Raw genomic sequence first — 11,929 nt, 5'->3', positions numbered from 1 at the left:
ATCGTGAAATATTGGCACGCATAGAAAACAGCCACAGCACACTGATGTCTCAAGGCATAGCACTTCCTCTCATGCATTACATAAAACATTGAACAGTAAAAATGTCTATTGTTTCTTTCTGAGATTTTATTTCTATTTCTAAAATATTTCTTACAACATTTTTTATTTATTTTTTTTTAATATGTGCCAACACTTGAAACTGTCCCACTGTCAGGTTGGTCATTGTTTAGATATATGTATAAATATGTCACTTAGATATATTTTTAAATATAAGTAACATATATATGAATTAATGTCACTCAGTAGTTATAAATATCTCCTTTAGATGTATAAATATAGCATGTCACTCAAGTATGTTGGCCATTGCCAATATCTCAAGGTGCAGCCCTCCCTCTAATGCATTATTGCATAATTGTATAAAACGCTGAATAGACTAAATGTCTATTGTTTCTTGTGCAGATTTGATTTTTTTTTTATTTCCTCTCTGCAATTTGTGAGTTAATGGGTATTATTACCTTTATGGACAGAAGGATTCCCAGCTTTAGTCAATGCACAATGGACAACTGAAATGTGATTTGCTGCCCTATGTATACCCTTCTGTATCTTACCTTGCATTTTTATGTATGATATTTACTATACAATATATATATATATATATATATATATATAATAAAACATATAAATATAGATATAAATATATGTCATATGTCAATATAATATTTTTATTTTAATATATTTCAAGTGAGCAGCTATGTCAGCTCATGAGTGGAAGTATGCATGAGTATGTAAGTAGCATTATTCATTAACCTGCATGCTAAAGTATCAACAAACTGCAATATATATTTGTAAAATATTGTGATGTTGATTTTATCAGTAGCGTCCAGCGCTACTTCAAGCATGTAAAATCCACGGCACAACAGAATGCACAACCTCATGGTGCCTCATCTCACTTTGCTTAACTTTGTACTTTGTACGACCTGTCTTCTCTCTCTTTCTAGCCACCCCCCGTCTCTATGGCGTCTGCATTTACAAATCCCTCCTCTGATCTGGTTCAGGACATTAGCCTGAACACACAGGGTCAGCTGGACACGATGGCTAAGCTTGTTTATGGCCGCATTACTCAGCGTGCTAGCATATGCTAACACCTCTCTGTCTCTATTTGTCTCTCTCTCTCTCTCTCCAGGTGAGAAGCAGGCTGCTCACTTCTTTAATACCCACTGTCACGTGGGCCCGGCCTGGGGCGGATTGACCGTGTCATTGATCTGAGAAAGCATGGGAGTGAGTGTAGACACACACACATATACACACTCAGCAGTGGATTGGCCCAGTCATCTTGCAGGTCTGAGAGCCAAGCTAAGCTAAGTTGAGTAGCATCCTGGTAGCCCTCCCTGCCCGTATTAGTAACAAGCTTTAAGCAATAAGGAACCTGTTTTTCTGCACAGTTCCTGCTGCTATGCTGTAGACTTTGTCCTTTGACGGTCACCTGTCTCCTTTTTCCATTGACAAGTGAAGTTCAACACAAACAGGGCGAAGCTCTGAAAAGAAGTATTGAGGTGGGAAATTAAATATGCTTTTGTTTCTCCACAGAAAACAGAATACAGTTACATTTATGATTGAGGGAGCACTAATATAGACACTCTGTCATCTCTGCAACTCAACACTAAATACATAAAATTATAACATAAAATACATAAAGTGCATATATACTGAGTTGACAACTTGTCATGTACACTAGAACTGTAGCCCACCCACCATAACCTGCACTTCATAGGTTCACAATTCAAGAGATCATTTGCTTTCATTTATAAGACATTCATTTTCATTTATGATATCATTTTTAGCATAAGGTAGTATTATACTCCAAAATATTCCAAAACCAGAAGTGAGCAAGACCAATTCAAGGCAGATACCAGAAGTGTCATGACTGAGACTAGCAGTGGGCGAGAGCAAGTCAAGGCAGAGACTAGGACTGGGCAAGACTAAGTCAAGACTGAGACCAAGAGTGGGTGAGATCAAGTCAAGGCTAAGACTAAGCCCAAGTCCTACCACCTCAATAATATTTGGTCGCCGGTGGTCCAGTAGTGCTCTCTTTTCCCTGATGTGAAACATAGGCTACAGTCAGTGATCATAAATCTACAAAAGGCATCTATGTGGTCGCTGTAGCCTCCCTTTTAAACTGGATTGCAGGTAGGCGTACCTAATAAACTGGCAGCTCAATCTATATGAACTCTGTTGTCTTAATGAAAAACTGTCAGGACAGTTAGAAAGAACAAGATGGCAGTGATGAATGCTAAAAACACGTGGAGGTTTTGAGTAGATGATCTTTGCAGATATGGTGTGAGTATAAGGAAATGGCCTATGTGTGTGGTGTTAATGTGGATCTCCGCAGGTTAGAGAATAATATGGGTTTCCCATGAGGCCTCTCTACTCCCTCAAGTGAGTGCTTCATCCTCAAGAGGGCCTAAAGAATGAAGCAGTCAACGATTTGGCAAGACTCCAGCCTTGCTTGTTAAATCCCAAGCAGACAACACATACACATGCTTACACACTCTGGGTAAGAAGTGGCATTTTACGCTGCAGGGCCTAGCTTTCCACTATCTTATCACAGGAGATAAGGCCAAATTGTTCTCAGGTCAGCACAAAGGGGTCATTTCCACCCAAACCAGAGCATAGCAGCAAACACTGACGTATGTAATATTGAAAAAAACACACACACAGACAAATCCCAAACCCAAACACACAAATACTGCCAACGGGGTATGACTCTAACTGGTTGCATCAGTGCCTTAAGCAATTATGCAGCTTTCAAATGGCATCATCATCAGCAGCAGCATGCATGCTAATATGATTTAAGCCTGGAAAAAGGGGGTCAAAAGGAAGCGGCTGACATCAGACAGCAGGACATCAGATAGTGTTCCAGTGATCCCTCACAGATCCTACCATTGCTTGGCTATAATGCGTATAATGTAGTTATATAGTTATTTTATCTAAAAAATGGATAATAACTAGCAATTATGTGCTTTAGAACATGCTGAACTGTGTTCTCTGTGGAGGATGTGAACTTAATTTGACCTGGGATGTCTACCTTTTTACCCTTATAAATATTCTGCCTCCTCAAACCGGCAGCAATCACCAACAATCAGCAGCCATGGGCTCCTCTAAGCAGCTGCCTATCCCTCTGAAAATTCTAATAATTACACCACAGGCGATAAGAGGCATTTTAGGTAGCTGTTCCATCCGTTTGTAATGTAATTAAGAAATAGCTTAGATAGCAGGAACAGTAAAGGTCAAGTTGAAGTCTGAGAGAACTGCTTGTAGGATGGTTAGAAAGGCTAATCCTAGTCACAATTTCACAGATCTAGAAACCTTTTGCAAGGACTAATGGGCGAAAGTTCCCCAAACAAGATTAGAAGGACTATTAGCTGTCTACAAAGAGCTGTAATACTTGCCAAAGACACTGTTAGCAGGGACACTGTATGGGGGGGCGGTGTGAGGCCCAGTGTAATATCTTTTCATGGAGCCCAAATTTCCCCAGTTTTGGTCTCTTGCTTGGGTTAATAAGCACTTACCATGCAGGGTACCATGCTTCAGACAAAATATTGAAGAAATGTGTAATCTTTACCTACATGCCTTCTGGAGGTCTGGAGGTCACCATGCCCTTTTCTTTTTAGCTATTTACATTAGCACATTTAGACCTGATTGTAATCGCTGCTTGCACACGATCACTCAGGTTTGTGGACGGTGGAGCAGATGGACGCTAGCATTTCAGAGTGCTCCCCTGTCTGTGTTACCTTCTGGCTCTCTCTCTCCTTTTAATGAGGCTGTTACAGTCAGACCTGCCGGAGTCGTCCAAAACACTCTGATACTGCTCAACATTCTCTGCTCTCCATAAAATCCAATCAGAGCTAACTCTCTTTTTACCTTCTCCAGGAAATGGCCACCGAGCCTGACCTGCTGGAAGATTGCCCGATGAGGTCCCCTCTACCTGCGTCAGACCAGCTGCCACCTACCAGTCCGACCAGCAGGCCCCACCATCCATACCAGACCAACGGCACACCCTCCTACCACTGCTACCTACAAAAATGGAGATGCGACGCTGACATGATCTATGTAGGTATTTTGTCCTTCTTCTGTAAATTAAATTTAGAGAACGAAAGTTTTGTTCTGAGAGCAGAAGTATAATTAATATTTAATTATACTTAAAATTCTATACACTTTATTCATTGATCTGTTACCTGCTGCTTAATTACAGGTGGACTACAAAGCGTTTAATCTGCTCCAGTGAGCTAATCAGTACATGTCAGCCCCTTCATTATATCCTTCCGCACAGTCTCAGGCCCACAGATCTACAGAAATGCTCATTTCTTCAGTTCATGAAAATGAGCATGCCTGAAAGTGAAAAGAATTCAGGGCAGGTACTTGTACAGGCTGTATAATTATGGAGATTGTGTACATTGTATGAGAGAAAGCCAGACTGAAATCAAGCTTCACAGACTTGTAAAGCTTGGAATTCTAGGAATCTTTGCCCAGGAATGTGCATTTTCCTATTTCCTCCCCAATATGAACGGAGTGAAACAGCAGGTTGGTGGCTACATGGTGATGTTTGCTGGTGACCCTGCTCTACCCCCGACCCTCAGCAGAGCAGCCCCACTGAGGAGAGATAATTAGTCCTTATTAGAGCATGGCTGTCTGATCCTCCCCTGCAAACCCCCCCACCCACCCACCCCTTCACCATCCACACACACGTAACCAGGAAACAGCTCCGCTCGGCAGGAGGAGGACGGCTGTCTACAGAGCAGCCATGCAGCGCCGTGAGGAAATGATGACAAACTGCAGCCTGCTGCACACTGAGCGAGAGGAGGAGAGAGGGGGAGGGGGTGAGCTGAGTGACTGAGTGACAGAGCGAGTGAGTAAAGGAAATTAAAATTAAAAATTTTAAAAATTTCACTTCATTTCTGCTTTTGAAGTTGAACTTGTTGTATGGGTTCCTTTGGTTTTAGAGTATCTAGAACCGGCGCACCCACCCTGCACATTTAGCAGAGTTGCATTGGGTCCACCAGAGTCCACCTGGAATCAAAGGGGACTGGGAAACACTACTTCTGGATCCATAAAGAACCTTCGCAACATGGTTCTTTGAGGAACTCTCTGAACCACCTTTTCTTTTAAAAGAGTGAAGGGGCAATTTAGCATAGCCAGTTCACCTACCATGTGTTTCATGGAGGTGGAAAAGACACGGGAAGGCCCCTGGAGCTGTGCAGCACACACAAACACTACCTGCAGCGCCACCATGCCACCCTACACAGAAACCCTACACAAATACAGATAAACACATGACACTCTTACTAAGGGCCTGTTTACACTTGGCATTAACATGCGTCCTCCATGTGATCAGATGTGTAAAAAGCTCACCTGACAATACATCATTCTCATTTTGCGTCCTGTAAACATGGTTTCCATCCAAATTGTCCTGCTCTGGGAGACGGTGAAGAATTTAGATTACTATGTAAGCTGTGAGGGGCCAGTAATACTGCTCTTATCTACCGGTAAATAAGCACGAGCACAAACACGCAGACACATGAGGGAGAGAGAAGCCAAGATCCACAGTAATTATTACTCGTATTAATGTATTTCTACTTACCCTGATGGAATCCGATCACAGAAAGAGCCTTTCATTTACACTTGTATTAAATGTGGACAAGATCCGTCTCACCAAAAACGCATGTTAATGCCAGGTGTAAACAGGCTGAAAGAGTACCACACGCTCCCTCAATTCACAGTAGTTAACCTAATGCCTGTAAATGCCAGTATAGATCCTGGACTGTAAATTAGGAAGTAATACATATCTGATTATACAGCTGTCATTGGTTTTCAGAGGTGGCTTTCTTCTTGAGGTTTTCAGAAGCTGTGGAGACATACACACAGCATACCCCACATACACACAGCAGGCCACACACCACTCCACACCACACACCAGGCCGCAGAACACATGCGGCGAGCCCCCAGCACAGACTGCAGCTGTCTTCTGTACATAGCAGCGTCCAGCTCACTGTCATTCCACTCAAACCGTCTTCATGAGACTCATAAAGAAACATCTGCGTTGAAGCAAAAAAGACACTGAGAGAGAGAGAGCGAGAGAGAGAGAGATTGAAAGAAAAAACGGACATGACACACGCTTGTTTCCCAGAAGACATACATCTGGTCAGTCCCTGATCTGCCCGCACCTATGCCCCCCCAGTCTTAGTATGGATGAAGCTCTCGACTCAACTAAGACCTATAAAAATATCTGAACAGATGAATCTGTCAGTTCATTCAGACTGAGATCAGTTCATAGGTACGGACATTTTCTTTCGGCTTAGTTATTTGTAAGTTGCTAATGCCCCGTCTATGCGAATCTGAATATGAACAGTATTCACATTTGTTCATAAGTCGAAATCTAAAATCTAGACATTATAGTTTTATGACTTATGTAGGCCACTATGAGGGCAATATGGAGGGGCATTTATAAAGCTCTGTTTTCCATTAGTTAAAAAAAAAAAAGCCCTGGACATTGTTTCTAAAAAGCTAAAAAGTTTTTTAGTGACCAAAAATGCATTATTGTGTGGACGAGAGGCCAAAATGTATAGATATGTGTGGATGGGGCCTAACAGTGAATGAAGCTGTTTAGCCACTAATCAGCATTTTGCTAAACAAAGTAAAATCGGTGTAGCATAATTAGTAACAATATTGCCTTCCCCGTGGCAGACGGGGACAGGGTTTGTCCTTGGAGTCCTTGGGCAAGACTCCTGACACTACATTTGCCTACTTGTATAATATTAGTCAAATGTCAGTGGCTCTGGCTGAATGTAAAGTAAATGTAAAGTAATAGTAGCCTAGTGGCACTGGAGGTGAACCAGAAGGTCACAGATTCAAATCCCATGCTTGAACCAGGACAAGGTATTTCTGCTTGTACCCTTGGACAGGGCCCACTGCCCCGGTTGCTGTCAACTAAGTATGCCTAGTAGGCTAACTCCTGACTACCTCTACTATCTACTACTTATAAGACAGTTTAGCATGTCTGGTTAAGCTACTCCTCACTCATTGCTGGCAGAAATGCATGAGGCCAATAGGTGGGCAAAATCTGATGGTTTGTTATTGTCGCTATATGGTAGCCTCTACTATTAGCAATGTTACTCCAGTAGGTGTCAGTCAGATTAAGGGCAGAATTTGGTCAGGCTACAGTCATGTTCAGATTAAAAACTCCCATGTTGTAGGACAGGATTGAGCGGGACTTCAGAATGTTCTCAGACTACACTCTGTTCCTGTGTCATCTCCTCGCAGCTTGGAGCATATGCAGGGTGGTTAGTGCTGAGCTTCCCGCATTAGTAGCCCTGCGGTTCTTGTCCAGCCAGACCAGACTGGCCTAAATGTCCTTATATACGGCCCAGCTAGGAGCAGTAAAGAGGCTCTTCTAGCACCAGCCATGTGGATGCTGAGGTCTGCACCCATCTGCTCAGCTCCTGCCTGCTAATCTGCTGCTAGCCACACAAACCCACACACACACACATACACAGAGACATATAGTGGTGGTCTGAATTCATTTAACCCGTGGATAAGGGCTGCTAGCGAGCACCACAGTGGTCATTACACTCACACAAAACTCCTACCCTGACAAATGTGGCTTAGGTGCCTCTGTGTGACAGGACATTAGGCCGCTTGCCTTGCATGGGCTATTAGAAGTTGCTGATATTTGGAGAATTCAGGGGGGAAATATGAGGGTCGGTGTCCTAAACTGGACACTGCAGATGGAGGGGAATAAGCTGTTCTCATCCAATGGCAGATGCCACTGAGACATCCGACAGTGCAAGGAGCAAAGTACACTGAAAATAATGCACTGAACTGAAAGTATGTACACTCACCAAGCAATTTATTAGGAACACTATACTAATACTGGGACGGCCCTTCGTTTGCTCAAACAACGGCCTTAATTCTTCATGGCATTGATTCCTTTGACATTCAAGTCCATGTTGAAGTGATTGCAGCACACAATTAGCAGCACTGAACTTGTAGTCATGTTTATGAAACCAGTTTGAGCCAGTAGAACATGGTAAATTATGGTAATGAAGGAATGCACGTGTACGACGGCAATACTCAAATAGGATGTGGCATTAAAGCAACAACTGATTGGAATTTACAAGCACAAAGTGCGCCAAAAAACCATCCCCACATCGTTACACCACCTCCACCAGCCTGGACTGTTGACTCAAGGCAGGTTGGGTCCATGGATTCATGCTGTTGATGCATAATTATGACCCTACCATCCCTACCCTACCAAGCTATGTTTTCCCAATCTTCAACTGTCCAGTTTTGGTGAGCCTGTGCCAACTGCAGCCTCAGCTTTCTGTTCTTAGCTGACAGAAGTGGAAGCATCAAGGGTTGATGATTATTGCATTCTGAGCTGCTTTTCTGCTCACTACAATTGTACAGAGTTGGTTCTCAAAGTTACTGTAGCCTTTCTGTCAGCTCCAACCCAGTCTGACCATTATCCATTGACTTCTGTCATGAACAAGACATTTCCATCCACAGAACTGACACTCACTGGATGTTTTCACATTATCTTTCAGGGTTTTCAGTGGTGGTTACAGACCTCATAAATATGCCTCGGTTCAAACTAAATTAGAAGGCACATATCGCAACCGCCCTGTATTTGAAGTAATTCCTAAAGAAATGGCCAAAGGCGACCACATGAGTACGTGGCTGCAGTGTCAAAGGACTAAAGCACTGCCACGTTGTCATGCTGCCTGTCATCAGCAGCCAGAGCCTGAGAGAGCACAATTGGCCTTGGTTTCCCTGGGTGGGTAGATGGCTCTCACTCTCCCCTGATCACTTAAGTGTAATGCTAGCCAGAACAGGCAGGATACCTGGGTACCTGGTGCATTCCTCCAATTGCATTGGTTGCATCGGCGGCAGTTGGAAAAGAGGCAGTGTCTGATTCCTGGAGCGGGCATGTGTCAGTCCTCACTCTAGCAGTGCCGGTAGCACTACATGCTAAGAAAGAAACCAAAGTAGTGGCCATGGCCAAATAACGTGCCCTTTTTATAGTGAGCTTGAGCGCATTCTCTGTAACAAGCCCAGGTGGCAGCCACTGGAACTGCTTGATAGCTCCTGTGATGCTGGTGGAAATGAAACCGAAACTTCACATGAAGCACTGCTCTTTTGTGCGGTAGTTTAGGTCACATTACAAACACAAAAAACATCGGATTTGGTGAGAAAGACAGATCTGGACCACTTTACTTGCTGTGTAAACGTAGCCTTCACTTCTTTCAAGCACTATTTTTTTAAATGAGCAAAATGATAGGATTTCCCGTGCCAAGATAGGATTTTTTGCAGTCTGGAACTGATGCATACATTAGAATCAAGTCATTCCACAGATTACCTTTTTGAGAGTAAAATCAGGAAAGGTGATGAATGCAAGTACGATTTCTTTCTGATTTAGAGAGCATAATGAGTATATGTTTGCGTAAGTGTTCCTCAGACACCCCTCCCCCATTCCAGAGTTTCATTTCAGCACAGATCTTCTCCAAACGTAGCCAAGGTGGGCCGATCCAAAGCTCTGCTTTTTCAAAGCAACCTGAGTCGAGTGTCCCTGCCAAAAGCTGCATCTACAGTACGAGCTCCATACGGGAGCAGATGGTCATTACGATCATTTATACATTATTAGTGCTCATGATCCTACCTGTGTCAGACTCATCCAACAGTTTCAGCTTTTCCACTATGCTCCTCAGGACAACACACACCTCTCTAAAGCAGTGACTCTAGTTATTAGACACATACATTAAATACACAGACAGACAGGTGGGCACAGACAGACAGAACATGAAGTGCACAAAAACCATACATTTCAAATATTAAACTCAAGCATATGTGCTAGATGAAGTGTAGGACGACTTCCCAAATAAATCACTTTCTTCAGGTAAAAACTGGGGGTGTACTGTCACTGTCTCCACTTGATGGGAATGTGTGATTTAGCCTGAAAATTCAGAATGACAGAAAAAAATGAAGCACTATTAATGTTTCTTTCGTCACACAGTAACAGCTGTTGCAGAAACATTCATTTGTGGAGGGAATAGTCAATCTGATTGAGGAGATTAGGCTTCATAGGGAAAAAGAACATCCCATGACATTCCGTACTGAAATGCTGATTGCTATTCGGAGCTTTTTCCTCAGTGGCGTCTGTATGTGGTTGAACATATACTGAACATTAGAGGCAGACAGTAAATGTAGGACTGAGTTATAAGATACAAAAACTACAACACCGTTTATCTGCTTTACTGTCAGCCAGTGTGTTAAGGTTGATTTCCCATATGTCCCCTGAGCAGATGGTTGGGATATATAGATAAAGGCATGTCTAGGGCTGTATAGGGCTGATAATACCATTTACATGTGCAAACAGTGGAAAGAAGAAGAAGCTCTCCAAACAGGTGGAAGCTTAACGTGCTTAAGTCATGTGGCAAAGCGAGAGACAGAAGCCATCAATGGCCACCTGAACTTGGTCCAGAGTGGTCAATATGCCCACTAATGTCAAAACCAGTTAACTGGTCCACTTAACTGGAGAGGTAAAAAGCTATTCTTCCGAAAGGTGGTGGTGGCAGAGAGCGATGTCTAACACGTCTGTCCCAAATCTCCCACAGGTGTTCAACTGAGCTGAGAATCAGTGACTGCGAAAGTCACATCATTTACTTTATTACAGTGTTCATTAAATGTCTTTGTCGCTGCTTGTGACCTGTGGATGGGGCATTGTCATCCTGGTTGAAATCACACCCACCAGGATAGAAATGGTTCATTACAGTATACAGCAAATCACTTCGTATTCATTTGCTGTAAATTACTCTTCTGTAAATTGTCCCAAACTATGCTAGCAAAGTCTCTTGCCTCTCTGCCTTGCCTTGTGTAGTTGAAATATGAATGGAAGTTCTCGTAATGCTCAACATGGAGTCGGTGTAGCAATATAGTCCTGCCTTCCAACAAAATGAGCCAATCAGCTTGCTGCTTATGCAAAAGTTACGGATCTGCGGAAGCAGCGAAAACAAGCTGTAAAAAATCACATTTTTGAGCCAAACTCTAGAACCTAATCATGAGGTTTTATTAGTGATTTAAAATATGTTTATGAGACGGTAATTTGACCTGCAGTTCCAAGTAGTTTGGTGTTTGGCCATTCATAAAAATAGAAGCCTGGTCTTGTATGACTGGAAACAACTGCCCGGTGGCTATGCAAAGACGGCCGCTGAGTGAAGAGATTTGCCTATAAGGACTTCGTAAAGACTCATACTCTTGATCTTGATCTCTGCATTCTGCATTCTTTATCTCTCACTTTTTTCTTTCTTGTCTTAGCATTTGAAAAGACTGGTAATAAACAAGTGTTAATAAAAAAGTCTAACTTAAGCATCTTATCTCATTTATAACTCTTGAAATCAGGCTGGATGGGTGAGAGCAAATAATAAGGATTGAATAAATTGCTAAATGGGGAGAGACACTTAAATAACATGACTTCTATTAGCATCATACTATTTTTTCTTTTGTTTACTTTGATATTTAACTGCAGTTATTTTAGACAGCAAACAGCCTCTTTGGCCAGGTCTGCTGGCTGTAACGTGATGAATGCTGTTATGAAAATTAGAATCAAACTAATTTGGTAGGCTACTCTAGTATTACTCTAAAGAACTAAGATGTAGGCCTTACTTGAGGCCTACTTGATGCCCCCCTAACCACGACGGATGCCTGTGTGTCCCCAGCGCCCCAAAATATGGTTTGACTACTTATAAACATGCAGTAATAAAAAATTGAATAAAAAGGGTGTGTTTAAAGAGTCTGAAGAAGAAACACTAGAGGTTGGATAACTCCAGTCTTTAACAGCATACTGGCAAGGTGCATCAACAGTCCATGTTTTTCTGAA

Source organism: Salminus brasiliensis, chromosome 10, assembly GCF_030463535.1.
Source record: "Salminus brasiliensis chromosome 10, fSalBra1.hap2, whole genome shotgun sequence".
NCBI classification, from domain to species: Eukaryota; Metazoa; Chordata; class Actinopteri; order Characiformes; family Bryconidae; genus Salminus; species Salminus brasiliensis.
Note: the sequence above shows the minus strand (reverse complement) of the source record.